The sequence below is a fragment of the Rhinatrema bivittatum genome, chromosome 6 (assembly GCF_901001135.1).
Source record: "Rhinatrema bivittatum chromosome 6, aRhiBiv1.1, whole genome shotgun sequence".
NCBI lineage: Eukaryota > Metazoa > Chordata > Amphibia > Gymnophiona > Rhinatrematidae > Rhinatrema > Rhinatrema bivittatum.
This window is the reverse complement of record NC_042620.1, coordinates 292,009,353-292,036,767: the sequence shown is the minus strand read 5'-3', so window position 1 is coordinate 292,036,767 and position 27,415 is coordinate 292,009,353. Positions and strand designations below refer to the sequence as shown.

Sequence of the window (27,415 nt, the reverse complement as noted above, 5' to 3'; positions counted from 1 at the left end):
TATTACAGAATATATCCTTAAGCTACTACAGGAAAACTGGGAGCTATGATAAGAAAGAGTTAGTGATAAAGTCTTTGACAAGAATAGAATAAACTCTGGACCACATGACCTTTTCTTGCCTTTGGCAACTATGAGCTGTGAAGGCAATGGCAGAGGTCCAGTTACTCGGTGCACATCATAAGCCAAAATTGATGTACTTTTAAATAAGAGGCAAGATGCTATGGCCTGCAGTTTCACAGGGTGACTCAGCAGCTGCCACTGTAAATAATGCCTATTCAGCAATTTACCGGAACAAAGATATAAACATTTTTCAGGTCTGCAATAGCCTCAGCACTCTCATTCTCCAGCTGTTCTCTCCCCTCACAGTTTCACTACTACTACTGCTACTAAATGTTAGTGGGGGAGGAGGGGAAGGGGTTGAACAGAAAATGTTGCTATGCATTATACCTTCCTCCCTGCTAATCAACGGCAACCGCAGGGCGACCCCTGCTCAAAAGTTCCCAGGTCTGCATTTAAACAGTCAGTAACCAAAGACCAACCAAAATGTCATTCTGACAAACTAAAGTTACTTATGTCCTCTGTCCGAATATCAAGTTTTGTTGCAATTGATCCAATGGTTCTTGAGATATGCTGAGTTGATTTTGCCACCTATGCATTTCCTAGGGGGAAATTGTCAATTTTGCTCCGTTCCTGTACCGCAGCCCATCCCCTATACATGCACACACATACAGAAACGTAAATCACTCCTAAACTTTGAAAGGCAAAAAAGTTGGATGTGTCGTCCCATCCCCGCTCCCCATGGCCTACCTCCATACAAAATTTGGTTTACCTCAATCTAGCTGGTTAGATTTTGAAAGAAGGGAACACACACGTACCCTCCCAATCATCTGATAAACCTCTGTTTTCATGGAGCTGAGGCTAAAAAGTATTACTCTCACTCACAGAGCTGAAAAGACTGCAGCTGTATCCTGGCCCAGGTTTATGCCAGCCCTAAGCAAGAGTAAATACAGTATATTTAGGTCTGAGGGCTTCAGAAAGTGAATATATGACACATACGTATTTGGGTGAACACATATGTTTGGGGCCATATTTGTAGAAGGAAGGGCATAAATAGAGTATCTAGGATGATTCTGAATATTTGGGTTTTTTTTTTTTTAATATTTTATTTATCATTTTAAGAATTTACATTCACAAAAAGTTCAGATCAATAAAGATTTGAACAATACAAATGTATACCAAAATTTGGTTTAAGGAACAAATTAAATCAAGGAAAAACATAATTATAATGTACACTCTCAAGCATATCCTTAAACCAATCTTTTAACAAATCAAACTTGAAAGAGATGTGGGGAAAATGACCCTTTGGGAGCAACTTTAACCTATTATATAGTAGTGCAGTAAGGGCAATATATACTGGATATACATATTTATTTACTTGGGGATGATGTTGCTAATTTGCGTTGATCCAAAAAAATTTTTAAGTGGTCGGGTAAAAGAAAAACAAATTTCATCTTGCTTTGAGATAAGGCATTTACATGAAATCTCAATATAAACTTGTAACCCAAAGCCTTCCGTTTCTGTTGGGTTGATGCAGCTAAGTCGGGGAAGACTTTCATTTCTTTCCCCAGGTAATTTATGGGAAACTTAATAAAGTATTTTTTCATTACTATGTTAACATCATTAATTGATGAAAACATTGCCATCAATGTTCCTCTCTCAATTACCTGTGCCTGGGAATTTTCTAAGAAATTAGTGAGATCACCCTGAAACATTTGATCTTCTGTTAAGGGTATTTGATTTCTGGGTTTAGGTAAGAAAAAACAGTTGATAATTACTGGAGAGTCTTCCAATACAAACCCCAATGCTTCAATTAGAAATTTTTTTAGGGAAATTATTGGAGCTTCCCCAATTACTCTGGGGAAGTTAAGAAATCTTAAATTTAGGCGTTTGGAATTGTTTTCGAGACTCTCCAGTCTTTTAGTAATATGTTCTCTATCTTTTACAACTGCTGTTTGGAAATATTTGTTTTTAAACTATGATGAATGTTTTCATTTTCTTTGCTGAAAATCTAAATGTCAGGCCAATTCAGTAAAGTCCGCAGGAGAGCAGGCGAACGCCCGCTCTCCCGGCGCACGCACAGGCCACTCGCCTGTGCAGGCGATACAGTATTTAAATGAGGCCTGGCGGTAGAAACGGGCAAAAGGAGGCGCTAGGGACACTAGCGCGTCCCTAGCGCCTCCTTTTTGACAGGAGCAGCGGCTGTCAGCGGGTGTGACAGCCGACGCTCAATTTTGCCGGCGTCGGTTCTTGAGCCCGCTGACAGCCACGGGCTCGGAAACCGGACGCCGTCAAAATTGAGCATCCTGTTTTCGACCCAACAGCCGCCGGCCGACTTCCAATTTTTTTTTCTTTTGTTTTTTTAACTTTTTTTACTCTTCGGGACCTCTGACTTAATATCGCCATGATATTAAGTCGGAGGGTGCACAGGAAAGCAGTTTTTACTGCTTTTCTGTGCACTTTCCCGGTGCCGGCAGAAACTAGCGCCTACCTTTGGGTAGGCGCTAATTTCTGAAAGTAAAATGTGCGGCTTGGCTGCACATTTTACTTTCTGAATCGCGCGCGAATACCTAATAGGGCCATCAACGTGCATTTGCATGTTGAGGGCGCTATTAGGTTCAGCGGGTTGGACGCGCGTTTTCCGCCCCTTACTGAATAAGGGGTAAGGGAAAACGCGCATCCAATGGCAGGTACTGTATCGGCCTGTATGTGCTTTAAGAATAGTTGCTATTCAGGTTTTTCCAATACTCGCCCTCCAGTGGTCACAGGTTTTGAGTAAATGAAGCTCTATATGCATATTTGAATTACTTCAAGCAGGCAAACACAGAGGAGAATGTATTTAATTTAGCAAGCAAGTGTAACCTCCCCACCCCAGCCCTTTCCACAGGAAGCCACGTTTCAGAAACTGCTGATCACTAGAAAAAAAACCAACCATGGATTTGTTCTATGGGCAACAGGATAACCTGTGAGACCCAGGGGATCACACTCAGTCACATCAAAGAAAGTCACAGTCCTCACACCAAGTGCTGTGTTCCAAAACAGAATGAAGTTTACTGGATAAAAGAACAAAGCAATTCAGCAGTACAAAAAAATAGACACAGTCTGAAATAGAAAAAAATAATAATAGAAAACAGCTTTTTAGACATCCCACAAATTTCAAAATATACTCCTCATGCTCCTTGAGTAAAAGATAATAAGAAAACTTGGGCTTCCCTTGGTTCCCAAAAGGTCTCCTCATACTCAGATACTTCCCAGAACTTAGGAATCCTCTTCTCTCTCTTTAAATATTGCAGATACTTGGTTGTATTCTCAGTCTTCCAGACTAGTTTCCAATCTCCTGTGGAAATTAGAAAGAGAAAACATTGAGAGGTATTACCTCCTCCAACCAAATCAGAAAGAACTGTATGTCCTCTCAATGGCCTGCAGAGGTCACTTGCCCACTCCTATAGCCCCAGAGCGCATACTGCCTCTTGCTGCCTTTCTCCAGCTCTCTTGTTTACACTTCTGCTAAGGGACTTTAATAGCCATCCTGTGGATCCACCCTTTGGAGGATGGCCTCTCCTGTCAATCATAATAGCCACTAACACCCCTTCAACCTCCCACTGCTGGAATATTCCTGGTGTTTAACATAGCTAGGATTCTTCTTTTTCGGTTTAAACCAATTTTCACCCATAAATTCCCAGATTTTTCCAAAGGAGAAAATCAGTGTAAACCTATTTTCACCATAATTTTATGCTGTGAAGAGCTGTCCTCCAGTGCCCCAGATATGGCATTTCAAGTCCCACTTTCCCAAGCAGCCAAAATCAAATGCCCATATGTGCCATCCCAATTTAATACATCAAACTGGATAAACCAAGTCTATGCCCATTCCTTTCACTATTCTTCACTTCTTTTGGTGCTCTCAATTTCAGGATCCTCCTTGGACCCCCAAATAAAATCTCCCTGACCTTGAACTTCCGCCACCTTCCCAGGATGGAAGACTGGACAAAAAGAGAATGCGAACCAAAGTGGGTTCATGAGTTTTGTGAAATTACACTCTCTGACGTGACACCTCCCACTGGCGAGGGCCAAGGAACACTACACACTCCTACTCTCTCTGACATCATACATCCAGCACCTGTGAAGAATCCGATGCAGACAGCAAGGGACCTTTTGGTGACACTCTTATTCCCAGCACAAGGATACTGGATATATATTCAAGTATGTAGACAGGCATAGTCTCCAAAAGAGTTAACGCATCTGGAAAAGAGAGAGGTGACTGATGCAGGTCGAGTCTTCTGCCAACTTGTCAGAGTAACTAGTAGCTAGATAACTCAGAGCCAGATAAGACAGATATCATTGTCACCTCAACAGACAAGATGTACAGCTGGTATATACTGAAAGCAAGATGATCATGCAGCCTAAATCTAATCAGGTTCTCTCTCTCTCTCTCTCTTCTCTAAACATTTCTTGGGATCAAGTATTCTACTGCAGAAGCTCAGTGTCTCCCGCAGTTTGCATAAAAGAGTAGATTCGCTCATAGAGATATTGAGATGTACCTCAAATACATATCCGTCTTAGACCAGATGTAAAGAAAAGCACAGCACTCTTCGTAATCCTTTTGCTGTTACTTGTGAGCTGCGTTTCACCTGTGCCAAGTGACCGCCCACCTTTCTCCCAGCTGTCCCCTCAGAGCAGTACTGCTATGGGTGCAGGTGCAGCAGTGACAGTAGTTCTGTTCTGTCTCTTTAATAGCAGCAAGAAACAGCTCTGAAACAGGTTTTTTCCAATCTTTTCCTTTCTGATTCCAATCCAATGGAACTGGATGGTGTAAAAGAAAATACAGATGTATGATTTACTGTATATGCTCTTAGGAGGAATAGATGTATTCAAGATAGAGACCAGAGAGATGAATACAATCTGCATAATTAGGTGGGTGGGACTGGAGGCAGAAAAGAGGCTCTAGGCGTGCTCCGCAGGCTCGGAATATCAGTTTTCTGGCCCTTCTGAATACTTTTGTTTTTCAAAACAACATGATTAGTGGCTGAATATGACTAGATATTCAGGAAAACCCAATATTTGCATTATGGAGGTCCAAACGTCCAGGATTGCATCGAGCCCATGGTCTGTGGCCATATTAAAAAATGAATACCTTTAAAAAAAAAAAAAAGCTTTAAAACCATCCAAAAACAATATTGGGAAACTTAAGAAATGAAGCCTAAGAATAATCCCAAAGGATAGACATTAAGCAACAGAGTTAAGAAACTGGCAAGCTGACATTTTGAAGAATGGAAATAATGCAAATGAATTATGTCCTCTGCTGCTTAAAGAACTTAAAAAGAATTCTGTGCTAGATTGGGTTAACTGATATTTTATGTAAAACCAACTTACTTTTTAGGCATGTACAGTGTTCTTACTGTCAAACTCCTGCACTCAGCTCTCTTTCTCCTCCACTTCTTCCTGCCCCCATCCCATGTTTCCAATATCACTTAACTCGCACTCTACATTTCAGCAGAGTGTATCATAGATATCGGAGACAGTGCACCGTAACAGTGCCTTTGTGTGAACATATAAGTCTCTTCAATTTAGTGCATGGAGCATAGACACATCCTTCCATCTAATATTAAAAATAACTGTAGACACATTGAGGCCAGAGGATCAGGCACAACATGAAATAATAAGAGATTCTTGAAGCCTGAAACAGGGAAGGAGTGTGAAGCTGGGAAGTCAGTTGAAAACAATATTTCAAGGGTAGAAGAATCCTCTGAGGTGCAGGTTGGTTTGCATTCTGCTCTCAAGTCCTTGCAGTGCATGCACAGGGAACCAAACACACTGCTGCAGAGAATTAAAATAAGGCAGAGGAGGAAAAGTGGAGGAGATGGTTGAGATACCATATGCTGAGGAAATCCAATTCCCTGTTAAACTGGAAGAAGGAAATGCTTTGATGGTAAAGCTGATAGAATAAAGCTTCCAGAACTGAGCTGTGGTTCCCAATCAAAGATGCAAGAAATTAGGCCACAAAAGTATTTGTAAGTGAAAAAGGGTAAGAAAAGAAAACAAAATGCTAAAAAAATGTACGAGCAGCAGAAGGCCTGGGGATTATAGCATCTTTCCAGAAAGCTACCGTTACTGCGTGGTAGATGTGTGTTTATTGCTCAGTAGCATTACATCGAAATACATTCATAAAAAAGTGATGTTCCATGCTAATTAGAAAAAAAATAGCATTTCTTTCTTACTGTGTTTTCGTTTCAGAAAGGTGAGGTAGGCATCTCTGCTTATCTGCCTGTGTAATTGGTAAAGCTGGTGTGGGTCTTTCATGAATAAATGTAACCTTCCTCTTCATCGGTGTATCGAATAAACAGGGCCAGACAGCTCCTAGGATCTCTCTTTACCGTTCCGGGCCTCTTTCTATCAGAAATGAGTCACAATAGCCTCTGGAAATGCCAGGTTTCATCCAGCAGGGGGAGGTTCAATCTCCTGGGCCCCCCGGTATAATAGTGGGTATCTCAGTCCATAACTCTCATCCCAACTCACTTTCTCACTGGTTAGAAGATACTCCCAGCGGATGAATTGTCTTGAATCAGAAGCACTCTCGAAAAGCACGGAGTCAAATGGTGGTGTTCAACTGAAAACATTTGCTCTAACTTACATTCAAAATCCAGGCTAGGGTGGCAAAACTCATGAACAGCAAAATGAAAATCACTATTTATTTATTTAAAAAGATTTGTTTTCCACACCCATACAAAGGTATTCTGGACTGTCACGAATGTGAGCCCTTGGGCTGTGGCGTGGTCGAAGCAGCCCAGCAGGTGAACCTGCTAAGCCCACGCTGACAGCTCGTGGATGCGACCTTACTAGTACTGGAACTGAGGCTTCACCTATACCAGCCCTGCTCCCCACAGGTTGAGCCTTTGGGTTCCAGGGTTCCAGGCAAAATTCCCCTAGGGAACAGTCAGCGAATGTCAAGGTGCGGGCGGCAATGAGCAGACAGTACTCGGGTCCAGGCCAAGGTCGGAGCAGGCAGTGAGCAAGCAGTATCAAAGTGCAAGCTGTAGTCAGGGCAAGTGGCAATCCAGAAATAAAGTCCGTATCTGTAGCAGATGTCAGAACCAGGAATCAGGCCGAGACAGGCAGAGAAAAGACACTAAACGCCAGGACATGTTTAAGTTTTTGTGTCCATATGAAATGGTATTGAAATGTAAAAAAACATGGGGTTTACATGATTTATGATCCAGATTAGCTGGCACAGTTGATGTGCCCTTGAAATTCTGGAAGTGGTAGAAAACTCACCTAAATCTGGTTCCAGTGTGGATAATGTTGTAAAATTCAAGTCTTCAGGAAATGACTGTGAGCTTGAGAGCTGACCCAGCTCTCAGGAAAAGAAAATCTATTAAGTGTAATGTTCAGTTGATAGGTGAAAACCAACATGGGAAATATTTACACACGTCTTAAACTGAACTAAATATGCAAATGTCAGAGGAAATAATATTGAATTTATGTTGACAAAAAACAACAGGGGTTAAGCACAAGAAAATTAATAAGAAAATAGGGATTCAGAGATATTTTCAGCTCTTTCTCCCTGATATGGGGATTAAGGAAACATGTCATACTGGGTCAAACCAAAGGTCAATCAAGCCCAGCATCCTTTCTCCAATGATGGCCAATCCAGGGCAGAAATACCTGGAAGGATCCCAAGGAATAGATCCAGTCCTTGCTCATACCCAGGGATAAGCGGTTGCTTTTCCAAGTCTACATGGCTAATAATGGTTTATGAATCTTCCTTCAGGAACTTGTCTAAACCATTTTTAAACTGACCTACACTTACTGCTTTTATCACCTCCTCCGGCCACAAATTCCACAGTTTACTTGTGTGCTGAGTGAAAAAAATACTTTCTCCAGTACTTTATTTTTACATATATTTCTTTATTTAGAAAATTTAAGTCAAGAGCACAACCAAGCTTTGTTTGATTGTATGTTAAATTATAATTATGAATGTCACTTTGTAAACCATTGTGACATGGAACGATGGTACTACATACATGTATAAATAAATAAATAAAAGTGCAGAAATACACTGGATAACGAAACAATAGCTTATAAGAAGAACATTTAACCAAAAAGCAAAGGAGGGAAAATCAAGGCAAAAAAAATTAAGGAAGATTCAATATAGGTGAAAATACAGATTATAGCAAGTACTGAAAATAGTCTACGACTGCATATTAACTATTTGTGATGACCATTGTATCCGAAAGCCCTTGGGCCAAGGCAGGCTCTACCTGCAGGGAGGAGACCTACAGGTTTCTGCCATTGGCAGGTGGACCCAGACGGAACAGAGACCCGTCAAGACCTTCAACTATACCAGCCCTCTTTCCCTTCGGGTTGAGCCTTTGGGTGCTGGGGCCAGCAGGACTTAGGTGGGGTCTCTGCTGGTGGTAGAAGGAGTCCAAAGCAAGCTGGTTCGAAGGTAGGTGGCAGTCAGAGGTGTTCGGGGTCCAAGCAGTGATCAAGGACAAGCAACGGTCAAGCATAGCTGAGGTCAAAAGCTGAGATCAAAACCAGGTATCCGTCCGCGGGAAGACGGGAGAGATGAATAAGCAGAGCAGGCGAGGAAAGGAACAAGCGGGCACATAGAGGGAGACAACTGAAGAAGAACCGAAAACAAGCAGGACTGGAACTGAAGACAAGCAGGACTGGAACTGAAGCAGAGACTAGACGCTGGGAAGCAACACGCACTACAAGTGTAGCTGGAACTGTTGCCGAGGCAGTGAGGGGAAGATAGCAAGGGCCTTTTAAAGGCCTGATGATCTGATGTCATCAAGAGGCACACTGGGGCTTTTCCCACCATGGGTCCTTTATATGTGAAGAGGTGGCGTGCATGTGCACCTAAGGAGGAACACAGCTCGGAGGCATCCGTGACATCCTGCCATGAGGAGCACTGGCGTCACTTTGCCATGTTGGACCGCGGTGTCCCACCACAAGGAGGCCCGAAGGCATGTGGTTGGGTTGGGAGCCAACTGAGATGTTCTGGCAATGAGGGTGAGTGTTGCAGTCTGTGGGGGAAGCCTACGGACTGCCAAATGTAACAATGATATAGACACATCTGGTAGCATCCTATTTTGTAGGAAATCTGATTGATCTGGATTAAAAAAAAAAAAAACAAACATATCTGGCACCACTCAATTTAACTTGACATTTACAAGGGACCTGAGTAAGTACTCTTTATTTTTTCAATATAAAAGATCCACACTTTATTTTTTCAATATAAAAGACCCTGGCTACATCAGAAAATAAGGCAATCTTATCTCCAAGAAAAACGTTAAGTTTTGAGATAAGATTGCTTTATTTCCTGACGTAGTGGGGCCACTCAGTTAAGTCTCTGCTTCAGTTCCAGTCCTGCTTGTTTTCAGTTCTTCTTCAGTTGTCTCCTTCCACGTCCCCACTTCTTCCTATCCTCGCCTGCCTTGCTTATTCATCCCTCCTGTCTTCCCTTGGCTGATACCTGGTTTGGCTGACCTCAGCTTTGGACCTCCGCTATGCTTGACCGTTGCTTGTCCCTGAACATGGCATGATCAGAAAATAAGGCAATCTTATCTCCAAGAGATCGTTAGTTTTGAGATAAGATTGATTTATTTCCTGACATAGCCAGGGCCACTAAGTTAAGGTTTATGTTCCTTTATACTGAAAAATAAAGAGTACTTACTTAGGTGCTTCGTAAATGTGCTACCGATTAGCCACGGGGAGTGTCCCCTAGTTCTAGTACTATTTGAAAGGGTAAATAACCATTCCCTGTTTATCCATTACATCCCATTCACAATTATGTAGACCTCTATCATATCTCCTCTCAGCCATCTCTTCTCTTAAAGGTGAATTTTAAAAGCCTGGCGCGAACCAAAACCAGGAGATATGCGCATCAGTTGGGCTGGTGCATGCCGAGCGGATCTTAAAGTCCGCTGGGATACGCACATACTTACCGCTGTGCACATAAATGAAAAGTTAAAAAAGGAGTGGGGCATGGGCATTCCTGAATTTCACATTGAAATCTGCACATAAATACATACGCGCACAGGCGCACACCCGGGTCCCCTGCCAGGTAACTTTACGTCTGTTACGTTTGATGATGTACAAGTTGTAAAATAAAGACAAATCGGGGTTTTAAGGGTCAGGGCTAACAGGGGCGAAGGGAGGCTATTAAGCTAGGGGGGGCTGGAAGTCCTATTACTTACGTGGGTGAACTGGGAATGAAATGGTATGGCATCGGCGCCCAATTATTTTAAAATCCCCCCATTTACGCTGTAGAAGCGGCATTTTCATGCATAAGCGCACATCCACTTAAAATTGCATGCACATATTTTATAACATGAGTGCATATAAGTGTATATGTTTTAAAATGGCCGCCTCCCTGGGCATGGGCCGATGAATGTGAGCACATGTGCACCCACACGCCTGTTTAAAAGTTATCGTCCCTACCTGTTTAGCCTTTCCTCTTAGGGGAGCTATGTTATGTCTTTTATCGTTTGATTGTCCTTCTCTGTACCTTTCTAGTTCCACTATTACATTTTTGAAATGAAGTAACCAGAAATGCATACAATATTCAAGGTTTGGTCACACCATAGATCATTAGAGCAATACATAGGCATTATGACAGGAGTGGCCAACTCCGGTCCTCAAAAGTCACAAACAGGCCTGGTTTTCAGTATATGCATAATGAATATGATGAGATAGGTTTTCATGCACTGCCTCCATTATATCCAAATCTTTCTCATTTGTGGCTCTCGAGGACCGGAGTTGGCCACACCTGCATTATCATATCCTCAGTTTTATTTTCCTTTCTATTCCTAATAAAACATAACATTCTATTTACTTTTTTGACTGCCGCTACACACTGGGCTGAGGATTTCAAAATATTGCCCATAATGATTCCTTTTCCTGGGTGGAGATGCCCAATATGGAACCCTACATTGTGTACCTAAGGCTTGGATTATTCTTTCTTGATTGCACCACTTTGCAATTGTCCAGATTAAACTGCATCTGCCACCGATGCCCAATTCCCCAGTCTCTCAAGGCCCTTCTGCAGTTCCTCAAAATTTGATCATGATCCAAGTTTGTTGTTATCTGCCTTGAGACCATTCTTAGAAAAAGGCAGAACATCAAAGGCTTATAAATAAACAACTTCTTTGAATAATTTTGTGTCATCTGAGAATTTGATCAACTCACTCCTTACTCCCTTTTCCAGAACAATTATGAATATATTAAAAAAGCCCCAATCCCAGTACAGATCCCTGGGGCACTCCACTGATTATTTTTCTCCACTGAAAGAAATGACCATTCAGTCCTCCTCTGTATCCTATCCTTTAGTCAGTCACCAATCAACAGGCTTTGGAAACTGGAGGGGCATTATAGGTAGGGATTCTGTTTTTAGGTTTTAGCCACTAAAGCACTCTCAATAGAAAAAAAAATGTATTATTGGATAAACACTGGAAAAAAATACCATTAGTACTCTCTTCCCCACCCTTTTCCTGCTTTGGATCCTCCACTTTGTTTTTGTGCCTTTTCTGCACTCATGAATTGTAATCTGTAGATGGGCCGCTATTCTCCTCTTCCTCCTACCAACTTTAATGAACAGCTCTTCCCAACGGCAAGCAGTGGAGCTGCTGATAAGAGGACGGTGTGTGTAAGAGTGGGGAGTTTGAGAGTATTGGGGGAGGGGCGAGAGTTAAGGATAGGCTGGTGGGGGGAGAGAGAGAGAGGGTTGGGGTTGTGGGGAGGAAGAGTGTGGGAGGACAGGGTATATGCTGTGGTTGGAGGAATGTGAATGGTGGTGCTGGTTTCTGGGGTGATTGTGAGTATTGTTCCTTTATGGCAGTACATTTATGTAATGGAAATGTATGTATTTCATTCAACTGGCAAAAATAATGGTACATGAACCATGGAAACACAGATTTTTTTTGTACCCTCAAAGAACCTCGAATGGGTAGGAAAATAAACAGCTACATTATTTACATTATAAAAAAATAGAAGCTCTAATATATGTGACCATTATCTTTCTGGCCTGTTTTGACTGCCCTGATACATTCTAGTATTCTTCTCACTAACAGGCCGATGGAGCGCACTGTTAGCCTGCTCTGGGACGCGCGTTTTCCCTTACCCCTTATTTAGAAAGGGGAGGAAAACGCGCGTCCAACCCGCGGCACCTAATAGCGCCCTCAACATGCAAATGCATGTTGATGGCCCTATTAGGTATGCGCGCGGAATACAGAAAGTAAAATGTGCAGCCAAGCCGCACATTTTACTTACAGAAATTAGCGCCAATCCAAAGGCACTTTTCTGTGCACCCTCCGACTTAATATCATAGTGATATTAAGTCGGAGGTCCCGAAAAGTAAAAAAAAAAAAATTTTGAATTCGGCCCACGGCTGTCGGGCCGAAAACCGGACGCTCAATTTTGCCAGCGTCCGGTGTCCGAGCCCGTGGCTGTCAGCGGGCTCGAGTACCGACGCCGGCAAAATTGAGCATCGGCTGTCAAACCTGCTGACACCCGCCGCTCCTGTCAAAAAGGAGGTGCTAGGGACGTGCTAGTGTCCCTAGCGCCTCCTTTTACCCGGATCTACTGCGTCACCTAATTTAAATAGAAAATCACGCACACCAGCGAAGGGCCGGTGCGTGTGCCGGGAGAGCGGGCGTTCGTCCGCTCTCCCGCGGACTTTACTGTATCAGCCCGTAAGTTTGGATTTAACTGGACTAACTGCAAGATTTAAAAATCCCACCAGTTTCACCACACCTGGCATAGCCAGAGAAGCATTTATCTGGCATTCCAGCATTATCCAGCTAAGTAGACACATAACTTTAGGACTGCCAAAGAATAATCCTAAAATTATCTAGATAAAAGTATCCAGCTAACTTTTAGATAGCCGAGTATATTCAGCCACATATCCATTCCACTAAAATATACCAGCCAAATTAATCAGATACCTTTTCCAGCACCCAGAGACTGAAAATGGACTCCATGGTGTCTGAATACCAAGAAATGCAGAGTCGTGTATCTGGGGTGCGGCAATCCAGTAGAGCTGTATGTGATGGGCGGTGAAAGACTAATGCGCATGGACAGGGAGAGGGACCTTGGTGTGATAGTGCCTAATGATCTGAAGATGGCAAAGCAATGTGACAAGTTGAGAGCAAAAGCCAGAAGAATGCTGGGCTGCATAGAGAGAGAAATAACCAGTAAGAAAAAAAACCACTGCTGGCAGAGGTTTGCTATGGTGCCACCCATAGATGGCACTAGCAGGCCCATGCTAAGGCACCACAACTTAAGGAAGGGTGTGCGCGGAGTGCCCCCTAATCGATGCATCCAGGATCACACATCTTGCATATCCCAATTAGATCAACAGCAGGTCCAGTGAAAGACACAGAGTGGCACTATACTGTAGGGTTAGTGTTAAATGTCCTGATACAAGGAGTAGTCCCTGAAGTTCCTATTTCCTTCCAATATATTTCAATGAAGCAAAATGCCTGTTTTAGAGTAACAATCTTCTTTTAACATGAATAATCTGCTTCATGGTCTGTTTGCTAGAAAATTGCATTAATTGCCCAAGGAATAAATGCAGTATAGTAAAGAAAGCTAGAATTACCATCCCTGGTTTTGATGTCCTCAGTACAGCACATTGTAGAGTATCTCACCAGCTCTGTAAATAATGTAACACAAAAGTCAAAAGCGGCCAATTACAATCCACTACAATTAATTATTTTTATGAGGTCCAGACAGCAAACAAGAGAACAGCTTGACACACGGGTCAGCTCAGAGATGGGATTTTATTTACAGAATCTTTCTAGACATAAATATTAGAGCAGCAATAAACCCTCACATTAACGAACAAACAAGGTAATAAAGTAAACAACTGCTTCCGACATTTGGCATGAAATCATCGCTTCCCCCTTAAGTCAGAGGCTTCTGACTGTGTGCTTTAAGAGGCTCACGGAAGGGAACAGCCCAGAAGTACTGCGGGTTGATTTGCCCCCTTCTTTCCACTGGCCGACTTGCTAGCCAAACCTTTCTCGACATGACGAGCCTGGCACTGGACTTGTAAATAGCTGGATGACCTTCCAGTCAGACCTCCTTTTCCAGGCATGGCCCCTCTGACGCTCTCCTCCTCCTCACAGTCCTACTGGCTCGCTCACTAAGGCCTAGATTCATCATTCTGCTATAAATAATAAAGAGGAATGATGAGATGTGGTGAAAAAAAGGGACAGGGGATAAGAGCGTGCAGCCGGCCGCATCACGGCGGTGCGGTTTCACCCATCATGTGTGCGGCTGCACCTGTCACTATGGCCCCCCCCCATGGCGCCACTGCAAAAGGTGGTGCTATTTCCCGCGCCACTGCCAGCGATAACGTCCAAAACATTATCGCCTGCACCGGTGCCGCTGCCTCATTACCCTTAACTCCGCCCAAACTCCTCCCTAACTCCACCCCTTCCCCTAATTTAAATTTTATCGTTGCGATGTGATAAGGCCACATCGCGATTTGATGACTGACTGCCCCCCCTCCCCCCAAGAAAGAAGGGACATTTGGCCACAGTTTCCTTTGAAAGGAACCTTAACAGACAGGAGCAGCAGTATTTTAGGGGTGAGAAGACTTTTCTTTTCCATTCTGCCTTCCCTACTAACGTTTTAAACAGCAGAGATGATGCTTCCTACTTCCATGAATCACATACTCTGGTGCTTCTCAACCCAGTCCTCGGGGCACACCTAGCCAGTCAGCTTTCCAGAATATCCACAATGAATATGCATGAGAGAGATTTGCACGCGCTATGAAAATGTCTCTCATGCATATTCATCGTGGATATCTTGAAAATCTGAGTGGCTGGGTTTGAGGAGCACTATCATACCAAGTCCTCTCTCTCTCTCTCTGTTTCTCTCGCTCTGTCTCTCTGATGCTGCTGCTTAGATGCTGCCATCTCTCTTTCTCTGTGCGGAGCTCCCAAATTTTCCGGCTTCCCAGGCTGCCATTTATTCTTTTCAACTCCTAACTCATGCCCCTCAGCTGATCAGCCACCAAACCAAACTCAACAAACAGAAACAAATTGGTTGGAGGACCGAAAAGATTTCTGGTCATTTTGAACCATGTGCCTGCCGTGCTGACATGAGCCCTGGATCCTACACACAAATCAGCCCTCCTCACTGGTTGTGGGCAGGCTGGGGCAGCACGAGAGCAACGGAACATTGGATTGGTTCTTGGCCATGTGCATCACGAGCTCCTGGAGCATCAGTTTTCAGCCGCTTGTAAAAGTTCAGATCTAGGCAAGAGGGAAACCCCCCCAGCTTTGCCCATTTTGGCACAGAGCCACATTTTTTTTTTACCTCGCTTATCTTGCCTGCCCCCCTCCCCCCCTCATCACCACAACCACCACCACCACCACCACTATTACTGCTGTTAAAAGCTCAGTGGCACTGGATGAAATTTACATTGGCAGAAAACTTCAGCTGCTCCTCCGACTCTCTGAAGACGGCAGAGGGAAATTGGCATCCCTGCTTGGTAGGAGCGGCAGCGCAGACTCCTGCTGCTGCTCGCAATCTGGTCCCAACTTCTGTGACTGACGTGTGGTGTGCATGGCTAATGCACGCACACACAAACGCACACTTGTACAGACAGACAGACAGACGGCTGCACCTTTCCCAGTAGATGCTCTCGCTGTAGAGGAACAGGCTTATAAAATGCTATAAACGCTCGACTATTCTACATTTATACTAAGCAGAAAAAGTGTTGTGTATCTGGCATACTGTTCTTATGATTGTGATACACTGGAGGAAAAACATTTTTTTTCTAAAAATATATTTATTCAAACGTGGTATTAAGCTTTCCATAAACATCCCAAAGCAGAGCACAAATGTATAATACAATCCATTCTTCATATGAAAGTGTGCTAAAATGATTTGCAGTTATTAAACAATGTATAATTCAATAACTATAAAAGACATGTAGTTAGAATATCATAACACAAAATAATAGAAAAGGTTTAAAATCTGAAGTTGACAGTTGTATATAAACCTATGCATCTGTCATGGAAATGTGCACTTAGTTTTGCAAATAAATCATGACCAAGATACATAATTCCCAGTTAGCACATGTGCAGGGTGTCAGTTAACCTCAATTTGGAAGGTATTTTTTAATGAACGTATTTTAGAATAAAAAAAATTCTGTGATAGTAATAATGGGTTATAAAGGTGGGATATGTATTCAAATACATGCAGAGTAATACCCAAACCAGTCAAGCCATCCCGCTTCTCGTTTTGAGAGAGCAAGGAAAACTAAGTTATTCTAATATGGTTAATCAGCAATTATGTTACCTACATATTGATGCATCTCAGTCAGACAATTAAATATACCCATGGAAAGATAATACAATATCTATGCAGCCTGGGCAGTAAGACATTAAAAAAAAAAAAAAGAAGAGCAAAAGATTTTGGTCTCCTCATTTCCAATATTTGGATTGGATTGGGAGGGTTTTAATAGGTGTGATTGAATCTCTGTTCCATTGCACCAATTTAAACCCAGTTCCAGATTGTGAATTTGAAACCATTCATAGAAACATAGAAACGATGGCAGAAAAAGGACCAAATGATCCACCAGTCTGCCCAGCAAGCTTATGCCAGTATCTGCTGCAATGTGCAGGTTACCCCCATGCTTATCAGTTTACCAGACCGTAAACGTCAGGGCCCTCGGATGCTGTTCGAATCCAGTTTCCCTTAACTGTTGCTGTGAAAGCAGAGAGCAATGATGGAGCTGCATCAGAAGTATCAGGCTTAGTGATTGGGTAGTAAGTGCTATGCACGCTGGCCGTGGCAGACCCGCAGCTCGGCCCCCTCACCTCTTTCAAAGTGATCCAGCACCTGGTCCCTCGTCTCTGGCGGCTGTGGGCCGCCGGCTCCATCCTTGGGCCGCCCCTGGGGCCTCCTGCTCTGCTGCAGCCCCTGATGTTCCATGTCGGGCCTCTCCACGTGGCCCGCGGAGAGACGCCATCCCGACCAGCGCTGCGCCCCTCCCTAGGCGCACACGCTCACATCTAGTCCTTAAATAGGGCCCGCGGCGGAAACCTTGCTGCAGCCCCAGATGATGATGTCGGCAGAGCTCCGGTTTATAAGCCCGGGCTCCGCTCTCTCAAATTGCCTTTGCAACAGGTCCCCTCACTACTCGTTGCCTCTTCTGTTCCTGGTTCCCGATCCTGGTTGCCTTCGTTCCTGTTTCCTTGTTCCTGTTTCTTCGTCTCTCCTTCGGATTGCTAACCTGGTTTGACCTCTGCATTACCTGACTACTCCGTTGCCTCTCTCCAACCCCGGACCTCTGCATCGCCTGACTACTCCGCTGCCTCTCTCCAGCCTCGGAACTCCGCATTGCCTCCCCCATTTCTCACTGGTGTATCTCTACCCCAAGAGGGCCTTGTGGTCCATCACCCTGGAATGGCTGATTGAGGACATCAGAAATCTTCGTCAGTGCAGCTGCAGCAATGTTTAGACGGTTTAGAAGGGGAGTTAAAACCAGCACAATGTCTGTGCACCAGGATGCACCTACAGGCCTCATATCACCCTAACTTTTCCTTCTGCATGGGTTTGCTATTATCAACAAAATCAGTGAAAGGGGCAGAGTTGCTGCAGGGCCTATGAGCACACCAGCTCACAGGCCTCATGCCGATTTTTCCTCCTATTGCTGCCAGGCCCTGATGATCTCCGCTGATGCCATGCCCAGGAGCAGCCAAATAATCTGGTAGGTCAAGGGGAAGGGGAGAGTTGGAGATTAAGGATAGACCCAAGAAGAGGCTATGGGGGAGAGTGTGGTAGGAGAGAATGAAGATGGAAGAGGAAAAAGGAGAAATCAGGAAGGAGCAGTGGGGACAGAGGAGGAGGGGGACGACCCATTAAGGGGCCATAGGAATAGGACCAGTGGCATTACTAGGCACTGGCACACAAATGTCTCAGTTCTTGAGTCAGCCCACCAGTCGCTTATACCCTTACAGAATCAGGGTTCACAGGCTGGCTCCGAATGTTGAGAAGAACTGGATCATTGGAGGGAATGCCCTCTACCCCTCACTTTCATAGAGAGAGACACCCCCCACCTGTTTCCTGGCTATGAGCCATGGAGGGGCCCACAAATGCTGATTTTTGCACGGTGCACCAGTTAAGCCTACAGCCAGCCTTGGCTACATCACCTCAGAGCCCAGGCACGTAGGGCTTACTGTGCATGCTTAATGGAAATCAACTAGCTGTAAGGCTGCCATATTCTAAACTGAGGTGAGGCTGGACATGTCTTTGGAGACTTCAGCTGCCCGATTGCCAGGAAGATATGCAGTGGAACTTCATGACTTGGAATCACAATTAGGTCTCCGCGGGGCCTGTAGGGGAAACTTCTGGAAGACTGGTGCAAAGCCTGATTTCAGACGACGTGAGGGAAAATGGTGATGGTGGAGCCCTGGAGCCCTGTGCATAATTTAATTAAGCATTAATGAAATATCTCTGTGAAACAGCTGTGGTATGCTTGAAAACACAACTTTCCAAAGTTCTGAAATAACCTGATGGAAATCTAATTCCCCACACTCATTCCTGCTTTGGGGCTTTCTGCTTTTTTTTTTTTTCTTTTTAGATCAAAGCTAGCGCTATAACATCCCAAATCATGCTGAAAATGTTCTCTGAATTCATTCTGTGCACATTAGATAAGTGATTCAATTTCTATTCCAGAATAACATACTTTCCTTTTTTATTGTTTACACTAACTAATTGGCTTTTTTTTTTTTTTTTTTGCTTTCAGAGATACATAGGGAGAGTAAAGAGGCAGTAGACTACAAATCAGGTATTTTTTTTGGGGGGGGGGGGGGGATGGAGAGTAGGGGTTGTGGGGATAGGACAGGTGCCAGAGAGAATTTGAGCTGGCAGGACATTAGGACCGCGGTTGTCAGTTCATGGAGCAAATTAAGTGTAAAGGGATCTAAGGTTGTTTCGCTAGATCTATGCTCCTCCCAGCAGAGGACATATTGAGACTGGTAGAGTAGCCCATGCACTATACTATTAGCTATTGCACTTCCCTCTAGGACTGATCACAATGGTACAGTCCTGAATTTGGAGAAAGATGCCAGAGCATGTTTTGTTAGGAGGGTTAGGAATAAGGAGACTGAGAGGAGGCAAACCTTTTATTTTCTGCAAGAGTGTGCACTTTGGGAAGGGATAAAACCTGTCTTGTACATAAGAACATAAGAAATTGCCATGCTGGGTCAGACCAAGGGTCCATCAAGCCCAGCATCCTGTTTCCAACAGAGGCCAAACCAAGCCACAAGAACCTGGCAATTACCCAAACACCAAGAAGATCCCATGCTACTGATGCCAGTAATAGCAGTGGCTGTTCTCTAAGACAACTTTATTAATAGCAGTTAATGGACTTCTCCTGCAAGAACTTATCCAAAGCTTTTTTTAAACCCAGGTATACTAACTGCACTAACCACATCCTCTGGCAACAAATTCCAGAGCTTAATTATGCGTGAGTGAAAAAGAATTTTCTCTGATAAGTCTTAAATGTGCCACTTGCTAACTTCATGGCGTGCCCCCTGGTCCTTCTATTATCTGAAGGAGAAAATAACAGATTAACATCTACTTGTTCAAGACCTCTCATGATTTTAAAGACCTCTATCATATCCCTCCTCAGCAGTCTCTTCTCCAAGCTGAACAGTCCTAACTTCTTTAGTCTTTCCTCATAGGGAAGCTGTTCCATCCCCTTTATCATTTTGGTTGTCCTTCTCTGTACCTTCTCCATCGTAACTATATCTTTTTTGAGATGCGGCGACCAGAATTGTACACAGTATTCAAGGTGCGATACAGAGGCATTATGACATTTTCCATTTTATTAACCATTCCCTTCCTAATAATTCCTAACATTCTGTTTGGTTTTTTACTGCCGCAGAACACTGAGCCGATGATTTCAAACTATTATCCACTGTGATGCCTATTGCCAGTGGAGATGGTGAAAACAGGAACAGTATCTGAATTCAAGAAACCATGGGATAAACACAGGGGTAGCGTTTTTAACGCTGAATTAGTTGGTGTGGATGAGCAGAGTGAATAGGGCTGTATGGTCTTTTTCTGCTGTCACGTTTCTATGTTAAGAGTAGGCCGTGTGGGCCCTTGCCTGACCATCTTCCAGATGTCTCCCGCGTTATCTCTGCGCTGCAGCTGTATGGCTCTCTGTACTTTTGCGCTGATCTTGCAGTCTCAGTCTTGTGAGGGTCAGCAATGACAGTACAGGCAGCCATGCAGCTCAAACCAAAGAGAGCCATGTAGTGCTGCCATCAGCTGGTCAGCTGTTTGGAAGCAAATCTGCTTGGTGGGGAGTAGAGATAGGCAGGCTTGTTGGAGAGCTGAAGGAGGGGGGTGAGGCAGGCAGGCAAGAATTCTGTCCTGCTGGGGGAGGTTGGCTGACTAGGGGGCTAAACTTGCAGGCTGGCTGTGAATGTGAGAGAGAGGACATGCAGGACCAGGGGGGGGGGGGGGGGGAGTGGAAGAGAAAGAGGCTAAAGAGAAGGAGGGATGTGAGAGGGAGAAGTTGGGGTAGGAACACCAGCCTTCCTCCCCTTAATCTGAATGTCCCCATTATCCTGGATTCTGTCCCTTCTCTCCCTCCCTCCCCTTCTCCCATTTCAGATCTCCCGATTCTCCCCATCAGCCATTCCCTCCCTCTCTTCTCCCCAGGCCCGGTGTGGGTAATGGGGAATAGAAGTACACACACATACTTTGCTTCTGCTCTTTTGTGTGCATAGTCGAGAACAGTAGTAGTACAGCACGTGCACGTCTGAAAATGCCATGTTCGCTTTTTCTTTCCCCAACCTACACAAAACTCTGACATTGCCTCCTTGCAGTCCTGCTAAAAGTGAACACACCATGAAAGACCAAACATGCTTTTAGCTGGGCAAAAGAGGGCAACTGTCAACCAACCCAATTTATTGGGGGAATTGGCTTTGAAAAGTGTCCTCAGAGAATACGCAGTTTGTGTGAAAGCGGCTATATCAGGGCTTCCCAAACCTGTCCTGGGGATCCCTCAACCAGTCGCATTTTCAGGATATTTGCAATGAATACGCATGAGATAAATTTGCATATGCTGAGTCTCCTTGAGATGCAAATCTTTCTCATGCCTATTCATTGCGGATATCCTGAAAACCTGGCCTGTTGTGGCACTCGAGGACTGGAGTTCGCCATCACTTTGCTACGTGTGATCTTTTTTGACTAATTCTCTTCCCAGGGATGGTCTTGGCTTTGTTTTGTTTTATGCTCTGTCCGGCTGATTCAGTAAAATGCGCGGGAGAGCCGGCACTCCGAGGTGAGTGTCCACTCTCCCGACGAGCGCCCACATCAGTCTCCTGGCCGCGCGGTTTTGTATTCAAATGAGGGCCCGCAGTAATAAGGAGGCGTTAGGGACACTAGCGCGTCCCTAGCGCCTCCTTATTGGTGGAAGCGGTGGCTGTCAGCAGGTTTGACAGCAGACGCTTAATTTTATCGGCGTTGGTCGTCAAACCCACTGACAGCCACTGGTTCGGAAAACGGACGCCGGCAAAATTGAGCGTCCGTCTTCCAACCCGTGAACTGATTTTTTTTTTTTTTTTCGATTTTTAAATTTTTTAAATTTTTGGGGCCTCCGACTTAATATCGCTATGATATTAAGTCGGAGGGTGTACAGAAAAGCAGTTTCTTCTGCTTTTCTGTACACTTTCCTGGTGCGGGCCGAAATTAACTCCTGTCTTTGGGGCAGGCGTTAATTTCTGAGAGTAAAATGTGCAGCTTGGCTGCACATTTTACTTTCTGTATGGCATGGGAATAACTAATAGGCTCATCAACATGCATTTGCATGTTGCGGGCACTATTAGTTTCGGGGGGCTTGGACACGCGTTTTCCTCGCGCTATTACCCCTTACCTGTATAAGGGGTAATAATAGCGCGTCGAAAACGCGCGTCCAAACGGGGGCTAACGGTGCGCTTGGCCTGAGCGCACTGTACTTGTAGTGGGTGGAGACTTCACTCTGACAGGGGACTTCATGTACCAGAATCACCCGCTTCACAAAGGATCTGCTGCCTACAATATTGTCTGATAAGCTTTCAGTGCTTGCCTGCCAAGTCTGTAACCTTGCTGAGCATACAGCTATGATTAGAACAATGAATGTATTATGTATAGGGCAGTATTGCTACAGACTCACAAATTCCTTTCTAGAACTGCAAGTCCCGGCAGCCTCTCCTGCAGAACACAGGAGAAGTTTCAAGAAAGTTCCAGGTTGCCTAAGGAGGGGGGTCAGTTGCCCCTCAGCTGGGATATGCTTGCTCAGCAGTGTGTAGAACGCATGCGTGTAAGGTAAGAAATGTGGAATGTATAAAAGTTTCTCCCTGCTTGGGAGGGGGTGCAATTTTACTGAAAACCATTTCAGCTGCATCTATTTTTGCTGGCAAAAAGAATAAAAACTTTTCCTTCTCGGACCAGGTGCCTTAAGTCTTCTGTTTGTACCTGCTGTTTGTACCCTATTACATACTGAATGGGCCTGTGTGAGATTAAGAGCTTGAAGTTTGTTAACTCAGCGCAGCTGAATTCGATGGAGCGGGTTACTGAAGGGCCTTGGATAAGGACTGCAGGGACATTAACAGATCATCTCTGCCATGCTGAATGCCTCAGGCAGCCGTCATTTATCCCCGCTTTCATCCAAGTCTGATAGGGTCTGGGATTTGAAGTGCCCATTTCCCTTCCTTCTCCCCCATTGCCCTGTGCCACGATGGCGTTGTAGACGTCCGTACCAGGACTCATTGAAAAGCGAGGAGTCCCTCAGCTGCCTTATTGCTGGCTCCAGTCTTACATCGTGTCAGAGGTTAACGCAGACGGCGTTCTCTTCCCCGAGTGCTTGGCTTGCTGAAAGCGCATGGTTGCCTTCTCACAGGACTGCAGTGTTATTTATCCTTATCTTACTAAAGGCTCCGTCTACACCAAGGTCAGAGAGATTAATGCTGCTCTTCCTGCCACCATCTGCCCGGAAAACGTCCCTTTGGAAAAGTTCTGCAATAAATTAAATATCCCTTCTTTACAGCTTCTCGCCCTCATTTTTTGGAGAGCAGTTCCCCCGTTTCCGCTTTCTAATTGTCAGCCACTGCGTAAAACAACGCTGTCCTTTAGGCACAAGCCAGAAGGGCCTCCCTGCTCTGCCTAGAAGCAAATATATTATCGCGTGCATTCACATTATAATCCCTGCCCCTCTTCTCATCCCTCCCACCCCACACAGGCACACAAAATGGAAATGAGAGCCATCTGGGAAACAAATGCCATCCCCTTTGTCTCTGGCTCTCGACATCTTCGGGGGGGGGGGCCCAAATTGTCGGCGGAACAAGCTTCACTGGAGCACTTTTACCAGGATTGTATTAGAGCCGCAGCAACTCACAGTCGGGCCGATACAGTACAGTGCGCTCCGACGGAGCGCACTGTTAACCCACCCTTGGACGACGTTTTCAACGCGCTAGCGTTACCCCTTATTCAGTAAGGGGCCGAAAATGCGCGTCCAATCCCCCGAACCTACTAGCGCCCGCAACATGCAAATGCATGTTGATGGCCCTATTAGGTATTCCCGCACGATTCAGAAAACAAAATGTGCAGCCAAGCCGCACATTTTACTTTCAGAAATTAGCGTCTACTCAAAGGTAGGCACTAATTTCTTCGGGCACCGGGAAAGTGCACAGAAAAGCAGTAAAAACTGCTTTTCTGTGCACCCTCCGACTTAATATCATGGCGATATTAAGTCGGAGGTCTGTCCGGGTCTGTCCGCGGCTGTCGGGCCGAAAACCAGACGCTCAAGTTTGCCGGCGTCCGGTTTCCGAGCCCGTGGCTGTCAGCGGGCTCGAGAACCGACACCGGCAAAATTGAGCATCGGCTGTCAAACCCGCTGACAGCTGCCACTCCGGTCCAAAAGGAGGCGCTAGGGACGCGCTAGTGTCCCTAGCGCCTCCTTTTGCCCATTTTTACTGCCAGGCCTAATTTAAATACTAAATCACGTGCACTGGCGGACTTTACTGTATCAGCCTGACAGGCTGAAAGGCATTTCCCACCTGTTTCTGCCTCCCATTATTCTCCAGCAGCAGGAAGAAGAGTGTCAGCCTGTTCACCCAATTGCCTCCTACAGTTCCATGCAGGTATTATTTATATATTTATCAGATTTTGGCCCGCCTAAGAATTCAAGACAAGGTACAACAGCAATGAGAAAGAATAAGATATATTATTTCAATAAAACAACAAAAATAAACAATATCGGGTAGACTTTAAAAGGGTTGCACGTGCACCCATAAACATACACGCTATTTTATAAAGTATGCACACCAGTTTTAAAATACTCTTCAGAAATTATGTCTGCAGCCTTTACAGACATATCTTATGTGCACTGGGGGGGGGGGGGGGGAGAGAGAGAGAGAGACTCTTTATAAGGTTCAGTCTCATGCAAGGGGGCACTTTGATTTGTGGTGAGTTTTTGGGAGGTGGGTTGGGGTTAAGAGGGTGTTGTTACAGACACATTCAGAGGTATTGATTGTAAAATTGACATCATTAAAGAATTTTAGACTTTAAAAGTGATGAAAAGGAGTTGATTTGTACACTGCAGCTAGCAGAGACTGCAGTGTACAAATCAACTCCTCTTGTTAGAATTTTCATCGCTTATAAGATTTATTTATTTATTGTTTTTGTTATACCGAGTTTCATGACAGGCATCACATCAACCCGGTTTACAATTAACAAAGTGTGAAAAGCATAACGTAGCGTAGTAAACAATATTCTCAATAAAAACCTTGAACTTTAAATACAGGGAATCAGAAAAAGGATGTGAGAAAGTTACAATAAAACAGGGAAAAATTAACTTGGAACTGGAAGGGGGGAGAGAAAAGAACAGAGCGATATTTACATTTCAGCCAATTAATGTAAAAAATTAGCAAGATGAGTAAATAAGACTATGCGAATAAATGTGGCGGTACATCACTGTGAGATGGAACATACGTAACCAGAAGGCTAAGTATGACACAGAATATGAATAAATATGACACAGAATTTGGATCCAATTGTGCTGTTGCGTGAAGTTTTATTCAGGGCTTGGAAATGCTTTTTTGAAAAGCCAAGTTTTTAGTCTTTTCCTAAATGTTAGAGAGCATGGCTCCTGTCTCAAATCTGGTGGGATAGAGTTCCAGAGAGCTGGACCTGCTGAAGAGAAGGCTCTGAGACTCAAAGATTTATGTTGGAAGGTTTTGGCCTTTGGAATTTGGAGTGACTCTTTGTAGTATTCCCTGATGGGTCTGACGGAAGTGTATTTTTTAAGTGGTATTTGTAGGTCGATTTGCGTGTGTTGGTTGATAGTTTTGTATATGATGTTGATGGTTTTGTACATGATTCTATAATGGATTGGTAGCCAATGGAGGTTTTTGAGGATAGGGGAAATGTGGTCGATTTTCCTGGAATTTGTGAGGACTCTGGCTGCAGAGTTCTGAACCATTTGTAGAGGTTTAGTATAAGAAGCTGGGAGGCCTAGTAGTAACGAGTTGCAATAATCTAGTTTGGAAAAGATTATTGCTTGCAAGATTGTTCTAAAGTCCTGAGCGTGGAAGAGTGGTTTAATTCTTTTCAGAATATGCAATTTGTAGAAGCAATCCTTTGTGGTTTGATTAATGAATGGTTTGAGGTTGAGACGATTGTCTAGTATGGCTCCTAGGTCTCTTACATGGGCTGTTTGAAGGAGTGTGGGTGGTTTTGGAAGTATGTTATTGTTTTCCGGTGATATGAGCAGGAATTCTGTTTTTGAAGCATTGAGCACAAGATTTAGACTGTTGAGGAGAAGTTTAATTTCTAATAAGCAAGTGTCCCAGTATTCCATTGTTTTTGAGATTGATTCTTTTATGGGGATCACGATCTGTACGTCGTCTGCGAAAAGGAAGTGTTTAAGGCTTAATTTTGTAAGTAATTGACATAGTGGTAGCAGGTAGACATTGAAGAGTGTGGGTGAAAGTGATGAACCTTGCGGCACCCCTCTATTAGATGGGTGGTATTGGGATTCTTTATTGTGAATTTTGACTCTATATCCTCTGTTTCCTAGAAATGTTTTGAACCAGTTTAATGTGGCACCTGTTAAACCAATGTTTGCCAGTTGTTTTAGAAGGAGGGAGTGGTTGACGGTGTCGAAGGCCGCCAAGAAGTCGAGGAGGATTAGTAAATATGCTTGGCCTTTATCAATACCAGAGAGGAGGAAGTCCGTGAGTGAAAGTAGTAGCGTTTCTGTGCTTGCGGCTTTGCGAAAACCATATTGGTTTGGGGACAGAATACTGTGGTCTTCTAAGTAGTTGGATAGTTGGGTGTTTACCAATTTTTCCATGATTTTGGCTATGAAAGGGAGGTTGGAAATAGGGCGGAAGTTGTTGGGATCACATGCATTTAGATTTGGTTTTTTTAGTAGTGGCTTGATTGAGGCAGTTTTTAGGTCATCTGGGTAGATACCATGTGCTAGAGAGCAGTTTATGATATCTGCTAGGGTTTTTGCTATTGTGTCAGGGATGAGAAGAAGCATTTTAGAAGGGATTTGATCAAATGGGTGAGATGACGGTTTCATTCTCCTTAACGTCGTTTGTATCTCTGTGATTGTTATGGGTTCGAAAGCATTTAGCTGGATGTCTTTGTTTTGGGGGAAAAATGTGTTATCTGGAGAAGTAGAGTTTGGAATTTGTTGATTGAGGAGATCCGATATTTTTTTGTTGAAATGAAGGGCCAGTTCGTCTGCTTTAGTCTGGGCTTGTTCGGGTGGGATATCTGGAGTGATGGGTTTGGTTAGGCTTGAAACAAAGGCGAATAGGGCTTTTGAGTCAAAGATGAGATGATGAACCTTCCGGGCATAATAGTCTCTTTTGGTTTTCAACGTGGTACTTTTGTATAGATGGAGTGATCGTTTGTAATCAGAGAGAGAGGCCGGTGAAGGGGCTTTGCGCCATTTTCTTTCTTTTTGCCGAAGTAGTTGTTTGAGCTTTCGTAGTTCATCATTAAACCAGGGTTGTTGTTTAGATGTATTAGAAGACCTTACTTTGGTTGTCAGTGGGCAGTAAGTGTTTGCTATAGATTTTGTTATTTTGGACCAGGATTGGAGGGCAGAGTTGGGTGTAGAGACATCAATGAGTGGTAGCTCCGAGGTTAGAAGTTTGCTGAGTTGTTCCGAGGTGCAAGGTTTTCTGTATAGGAAAGCAGGTCTTGAGTTGAGGTTAGAGTCTGATCGAGGTAAAGAAAAGCTGGTGGAGATTAGAGAGTGGTCTGACCATGGGACTTTTTTGCAATTTGGTTGTTTTGTAAGAGAAATACCAGAGTTTGTAAATAG

At 44.2% G+C, this 27,415-nt stretch overlaps 1 long non-coding RNA gene across 1 annotated transcript in view; it reads right to left on the bottom strand.

Annotated features, from left to right (window-relative positions):
• Positions 1 to 3,141: 3,141 nt before the first annotated feature.
• Positions 3,142 to 27,415, bottom strand: part of LOC115094369 — a 127,352-nt gene continuing 103,078 nt past the window's right edge. Inside the window, exon 5 of the long non-coding RNA XR_003857542.1 lies at positions 3,142 to 3,394. This is a non-coding gene — a long non-coding RNA (uncharacterized LOC115094369). The remainder of the gene's footprint in view (positions 3,395 to 27,415) is intronic.